Below are 7,840 nucleotides of genomic sequence, written 5' to 3' on the forward strand. Positions count from 1 at the left end.
CATTGGCATTTGGTTTTCCTCAGACTATTTTGATCCTAGTCAGTCAATCAATCAATCAATTAGTAAATGTCTTAAAAGTGAGATGACTCAATCAGTAAATATCTTCAAAAATCATCTGAACAGGGCATTATTTAAGAGGTCCAGATAGGTTCTATCATCTCCTACACTCAAGATGTATTTTAGGTTCTTTAAGAGAGAATTTATAAACACATCTACATCTAGTCTCCTAGCCTGCACATTCCAGATACTCAATAAATGTCTCTTACATAATAAAAGTTTTACTGACAGATGACAGCAATAAATTAATACTAACAATAAAATGCATTATATGAGGATGTCTCATGTGCAATGTGGGTCTTAAAAACAGTAGTCTTTTCTAGGAGGGAGAGATGTGGATAGTCTGACCTCTTCTGAGGTTACCTGGGCTGGAAGGTGGAGTGCTGCAGATACACAATACAGTGTCTTGGTGCTCATTGGCAAATGACATCTCTTCTCTAGGGAGATGCAGCCCTGTACTGTGTATTTTGCCATACAAACCATGGACTGGATTGCAGCTCCTTTTCCGTACACTTGTCCAGATCCTCTTGTTCAGTAAGCATTTTGAACAACTATATACAAGAGAACTATATAGAAGGAAAGAAGAAAGCTTATACCTAAAATGTCACTTAATGCTTCTTCTTAGGTATAATTTGTTCTTCCAAATTATCCTTCCCTCCCCACAAGGGGCATGACCTTTATTTACCTATGAATTTTAGTCTTTTCATTAGTAAATCTTTCTCACTTGTTATCTAACAATATGTTTTAAGTGTTATTCTCACTTTTAAGTTATTTTTTTGCCCTCATTTTTGCCTCAATTTAAAAGTCATTGTTGTTTCTTAAATGCACTTGGTACCTAATAACTCACTATCTGCTCTTTATATTCATTATTAGCTTTTTTAACCTTACTGCCACCTGTGAGGTAGGTATGACTCAGAGTCCATTTTACAAATGAAGTTGAGGACCTGAGAGAGTCTGTGATCTATTCCAGCTCTTGCAGGAGGTAATGAAGTCTGGATTTTAATCCTAAATTTCTGAATACAAATTTTTAAAGGTAAAGTCCCTGAGAATAAACCCTTTGTCTATCTCCAAAGATAGACAAAGCCAAAGATAATTCCTAACCTTCATGCAGCTTTTATTCTAATAGAGATGATAATAAATCAACAAGACAATAATATAGTATGTTAGATATTGACAATATTATGGACATAGAGGAAGGAAGAGAAAAGAGAGTGCATAATGGGATAGGAGACTTGCTATTTAAATAAAGTGGTCAAGAAGTGATGCGATCATTACTGATACTTGAATGAAGACCTGAAGGAGGACAGGGGTGAGCCACATTGGGACGAAGCTTGCCAAGCAGAGGAGAGTACAGACAGCGCTGAAGTCTTGATGGAGATTCCTCATTAAAGATTGCAATTTGCATGTTCGAATAACAGCAAGGGAATTAATTGTGCTGGAAAGAAGTGGGCAGCAAGAAGGAGAGACAGGACACAAGGTCAAGAAGCTCAAAGCAGTGGGCAATATGTACCTTAGACTATTGTTGAGACTTTGCCTTCTACTCCAAGTGCATTGAGAAGCCACTGGAGGTTTTACACAAAGCAGTGACAGAATCTCATGTCCAGTGAAACATGATGAATCTGAATGCATGTTTAGAATGGGCTTTGAAGAGAAAGAATGAAAGCAGAAAGATCATTAATAGAAAGGTAATAATGAAAATGACGACACAATTGAAGCTAGAGCTGGTAGAGTTTGCTGATGAATTAGATGGGGAAAAAGAAAGAGAGAAAGAGGTTGAGGATGACTGTTGAATGAATGTTTGAATAAATGAACATACTCTTTACAATAGTTTGACTCCAAATAATTACATTTCAGTAGTGTTGTGTTAACACAGTAATGTGCTGCACATTATTTTATTGAACAATGGACCGGCATTGTCAGTATGTGTCATCTCCTTTTTTTAAAAAACGCTACTCTTTTTTTTAACATTTTATTTATTTATTTATTTTTTAGAAAGGGAGAAAGAGAGGGAGAGAAACATCAATGTGTGGTTGCCCCTCACACGCCCCCTACTGGGGACCTGGCCTGCAACCCAGGCATGTGCCCTGAATGGAAACTGAACTGGTGACCCTTTGGTTCACAGGCCAGTGCTCAATCCACTGAGCCACACAAGCCAGGCCTCATCTCCTCCTAAGTGAGATTTATAACTTTGTTATATTGGGTAGTTTGGTTTCCTTACTAATACATTTTAAGTAAACAAAAGAATAAAAAATATTATAGCAAAATCTGAGGGGTTTGATTATAATTCAGTTTATTCAGATATTTGAATTATATTATTATAATTCAACATATAATTCAAATATTTTCCAAAGTTGAACTGAAGAATCAAAATTTTAGATACAAAATTGCCTAATGTTTTATTAATTAGTTTCCTGCTTTAAATGTTTCCAAAAGTTGTTTTTAATAATAAAGAATGTACTTTAAATATATTTTAATTTTCTTTCTACAGAAGGACTGAGGAGTGTTTTTTGAGGATTGTGATCAAATACACTCTTATTTATTCAACAAGTTGGCATGGTTGAGTTTGACATCTTAGAGTTTTTAGCTTACATTTATTTTTTATACTGTTTACTTAGCTTATTTATTTCAATCAATACTTATCAGGAAGATCTATTGCATTTTTACATTACTACTGAATTTATGTCCATGAAATTTTGAAAATAGAATGGTTGACTTAGAACATTAATGAGTACTTCATATTGTGTGTCAGCTATTTCTAAATTATTTTTAATCTACAATATTTAACCTTATGATAATCTTTAATATCACAAGATTGCTTGAGTCATAATCATATGACCTTGTATATCCAGAATTTTTAGGAGGATGCCTAATAAGAATATATTTTAAAAGTCTGGAAAACTGGAAAAGAGTTGCTATAAAAATTAAATGCATTGGTAAAGTATTTGCTATCGTTACAGTGATAATCTGTATATTTCCTTTAATCAAAAAGATTTCTTTGATCACTATTTTCTAAGATTCATATAATGCAAACGATATGTTTCTGAATCAGCTTTTTGTAACCATACAGGCTCCTTCTTTGTACTGAACATCTTCCCATAGTACTTTAAAGGAGTGATCCACTCATACCTGTTTTCCTGAGTTTTTTCCCAGTTCTAGTATTGAAAGTTCCAGTCCTGGGAACCCCTTCAGTGCCAAGCAAACTAGGACACTTGGTCACCCTGTTTCTTGGTCTCTTCCCACCACTACCACAATCCCTGATTTAATTAAACTTTTTTGCTTTTCTCAGAGTCACAGAGTTTGAGCCAGATGCCATACTAGATCCTGGATCTTATTTGTATATTCAAAACCACCACAGACTATCAGAGTTAGAGGCAAGGAACATTCATTGAATAAACACTGTGTGTTATGAACCCCTGTTCTTACACTGTGGACCTATGTGTGGTTTGTATGCTCATGAGCATGTACAGAGAATTTCTATCAAATGTATGCTCACAAATAAAATAAACTTAAATTGTCGTATATCACAGTTCATAATGTAAGGAAAAAGTGCTTAAAAATTCTGAAAGAACACTCAGACTGTTACATGTGTATCTATTTTGTATAGCTGTACATTCATGTTTCCAGATAAACATATATGAGTAAACTCCTGAAAATTATAACAAACTATAGTATATCCACACACTGGAATAATACTCAGCAATACAAAGGAGCTATTAATTATGCAGTAACCTGAATGAATCTCAAAGGCATCATGCTGAGTGGAAGAAGCCATTGCCAAAAGGTTACCTGTCTGATAGAAACAGGTATAATTTTGATCCATTCACACTACTTAGCTACCGTTGTGCTGGCTGTTGTCATTTTTTTATTTGACAATTCAAGGGAAAAGAGGTCAGTGCCCCTGACTAGATAGTCAGGTATCGATTGCATGTGTTAAAAATTCTTGCAGAACACCAGTTGAAAATTGCTGCTCTGTGCCAATTAAATATAAAATCAAAAACAAGCTTAATATGTAAAAATGTGACTGAAAGTTCAGAACAAGTTCAGATTTTTTTAAATGAAGAAAAGAACGATGCTATTAGACTTTCAGAGAAAGAAGTTCTGACCTTTCCCTCCTAAATGGAGTATTATGAAAAGTTACCCATGACTGTGTATTTTCAATGACATCTTAATGGTGACGTCAAAGGATGTGCTTATGGAATATCCACATGCTCTTCTACATTTTGATGTCCCTGAACATTTATGTAGGCTCTTGTAGTTCACTATTTTCAATGGTGACTGAGTCAAAATTATAAATGGCTTCGGGCCCAAGGCAGTTAGGGGATGAATTAGGGAATATTCTATCTTTCTTTCTCTCTTGTGTCTCTGCATCTGTCTCCTTCCGAGTCTCCATTTGTCTTTTAACCTGTGTCTCTCTGTCTGTTTTTCTCCTCTCCCTTACTCTCTCTCTCTCCCTCCCCCCTGTCCTTGCCCCTCGCTCCCCTCTCTCTGAAGCTGAAAGTTAGCAAGCAAATTTTGGATGTTTCCAGCTATAGGCACTTGTATCATAGAACTGCTACAAACAGTGTGTATAGTTTTTGGTGCCAGCATAAGTTTTCATTTCTCTAAGGTTCCAGTTCATTTCCGAAAGTGGAACTGATGGATTGTACAGCAATATATGTTTAAGCTTATAAGAAACTGCCAAACCATTTTCCAGAATGTCTGTACCATTTGCATTTCCACAGGAACGTATGAGAGTCCCAGTTTCTCTGTATCCTCTATAGAATTCATATTTTCTGTATTCATTTTATTTTTAATTTGGTTACCAGTAGATATGTAGTGTCATCTCATCTTGACTTTATTTTGAATTTCTCTACTGGTTAATGATGTTGAAAATCTTTCCCAAGTGCATATTTGTCATTTATTCCCTTACAAGTTTTTTGCCCATTTATATTTATGTTGTGCGTGTGTGTGTGGAAAATATTTTATTATCCATTTTTAATTGGATTGTTTATTTTTATATTACCATATATTGAGAGTTACTTATATATTCTGAATATTAGTCCTCTCTCAGAAATATAATTTGCAAGTATTTTCTCCTCACAAGTGGCTTGTTTTTTAAAAATTCTCTTAAGAGGGTCTTTCGCAAATAATTTTTCAAATTTTAATAAAGTCCAATTTATCACATTTTATGGATCATTGTTTTGTTGCCTCATCCCAGGTCAAAAAGCTTTTCTTCTATGTTTTTACCTAGGAGCAGTATAGTGTTACAGTTTACATTTAGATCTATGAATAATTTTCTTCTTTTAATAAAGTATAATGTCAATTCGAGGTAATTTTGTATATGAATCTCCAATTATTCCAATATCATTTGTTAAAATAACTATCTTCCTCTATTTGAATTCTTCTGCATTCTCCAAAAAAAGCCCTATTTGTGCAGGTTTATTTCCGGATTCCAGTCTTTGACATTGATCTGTGTTTATCCTTCGATGATATCATACTGTCTTCACTACGATAGTCCCATAGTCAGTGTTAAAATTGGGTGATATGATTCCACCAACTAGATTCTCTTTTTTCATATTATTTACCTTTTTCTATGAATATTAGAGTGAGATTATCTATAACTATGCAAAACCTTTCTGTATTTAACTTGCTATTTTTTCTCTTGTTTCTTAAGTTGGAAGCTTAGGGTGTTGACTAAAGGCCTCTCTTCTTTTGTAATATAAACATTTAATGCTCTAAGTCACCTCTTTGGCACTGCTTTAGCTGCATCCTATAATTTTACTACTTTTATTTTAATTGTTTGCAACATTTTGTAATTTCCCTTGATACTTACTCTCAGACTACTCATAAGCATATTATTTAATTTTCATGTTTCTGGAGATTTCCCTCTTACCTTGATGTTATTGCTTTTCTCATTGTAATTCCATTGAGTCTGGGAACAGAGTTGGTATGATTTAAACATCTTAAGTATTATTTTATGACCTGAGCTGTGGTCTACGTTGGTATATGCTGTGTATATGAGTTTAAAATTTTGTATTCTATTATTTTTTAAAGTTTCTCCGAATTGCAATTAGATCCACTGGGTTAATGGTGTTGTTTGGTTCTCTGTCCCCGTGGGTTTTCTGTCTCCCAGTTCTGTTACCAGGAAAGGAATGGAAGTCTCCAGCTGAAATTGTGGATTTGTCTATTTCTCCTTTCAGTTGTGTCAGTTTTGCTGCACACATTTTGAATGTCTCTTAGGTACATATACATTTAGAATTGCATGTCTTCTTAGCGAGTTGACTCTAATTGTTATGTAACCTCTCCCTTTCTCTCTAGTAACAAGGAACAGAGTGAGACCAGTGACCACATTACCCTCTTAAAACCACAACTTTACCGAAGAAAGAGGAAGGGTCACTTTCCTTGGGGTTTTGACTCCTGGTGTTTCCCAGAACTGTCACAGCCATTTCTGCACACACAGTGGAGAAAGGGAAAAAAGGAAGCAGATTTCTACACACTCTTGAAATGAATCTTCTCTCCCATTTCTTAAGCCACAGTGAGAGGGATTCTCCCTGCGTTCTGTCTGCACCAGCATTAACTTCTGGTTGTCTAGTATATAGCTCACCTTTAGGCCAGAGGGCGACAACTTGGTGAACTCACCAGTTTTGTGGTCCTTCAAATTCTGGTGTTCTTCCCAATCTGCCTACTGCTATTTACTTTTCACGGTCCTTAAATTGCTTTTCCATGCATTTTGTCCAAGTGTTACAGTTGTACTCTGTGGTTAGACAAGAAAAACTATGCTTTCTCCACCTTACCTGTCAGGGGAGCCCTGCATTCTGGCTTTTATACAATGTGTAGCTGCTATCTGGAACAGCACCTTGAGTTGCATAGAGTTCCCTGTAATATTTATTGAATAAAAACATATAACATTTTATAAATGGCATAGGATCTATCCCATATCAAGCAAATACCAACTCAAATTAAATTTTCATAACATTATGATTTATTTGAAATGTCCTCAAACTAGATTATATATACCTTTATTTATTCAAAATGTAAAAATAACTCCTGCTACCTAATAAGAAAAAAAGTGCAGACCTCATAGTCTTAGAAGGTTACATATAATTCTAAATATGGAAAGTTCAATCTAGGAACTAACATGACAAAATTCATAGAGCAATGGTTTTTTCGGAAAGAAAAAACATACTAGACAAAAAAAGAAAGAGATATACCACTAGTTATAACAGGAAAGTCATGTTAAACCATGTTGCCATAAAGTCAAACATCTGTTCTGGCAAAGTGTTATAAAAGAGTGTATCGTTCTAAATGTGGGTTAACTATTGCCTAGTTAATTCAATGAAGTTGGAACATTTTTATAGCCTAAGAAGTAACATCATGAACAGATGACCAATCCTCTATGACTATTTTTATTAAGGTATAGCCCTGAAAGTTTTTAGATTGGACCATTTAGAAGTCAACTAAAGTTTACTCAGTATGATAGTCATATATGACATACACAGAGATGGGCAAAAGTAGTTTACCATTGTGAGTATACAAGACAGAGTTTATTCTTGTATTCTTATTAATTAATCATTGCCTTGTTTTCTATATGAACATTTGTAAACTACTTTTACACACCTTTGTATTTTAAAATGTCTAAAACTAAACTCCCGACAGACCTCATTGATTCCTATTTAGATGGTACACAATATTATTGTGTATCAGTGATGACATTTTTATTTATCTGAATATAAATACTGAGCTTACAGAATAATTCAGAATTTTTTAATTAAAAATAAAACTCAACGATTATTCATTGCATGCT

At 34.4% G+C, this 7,840-nt stretch overlaps 1 non-coding gene across 1 annotated transcript; it reads right to left on the minus strand.

The window, feature by feature from the left end:
- Positions 1 to 7,194: 7,194 nt before the first annotated feature.
- Positions 7,195 to 7,252, minus strand: LOC128627912 (U7 small nuclear RNA). The gene has a single exon (XR_008392208.1). It is a non-coding gene; the product is annotated as a U7 small nuclear RNA (small nuclear RNA).
- Positions 7,253 to 7,840: the final 588 nt, after the last annotated feature.

Source organism: Artibeus jamaicensis, unplaced genomic scaffold, assembly GCF_021234435.1.
Source record: "Artibeus jamaicensis isolate MK-2021 breed Jamaican fruit bat unplaced genomic scaffold, CSHL_Jam_final contig_482, whole genome shotgun sequence".
Lineage (NCBI taxonomy): Eukaryota > Metazoa > Chordata > Mammalia > Chiroptera > Phyllostomidae > Artibeus > Artibeus jamaicensis.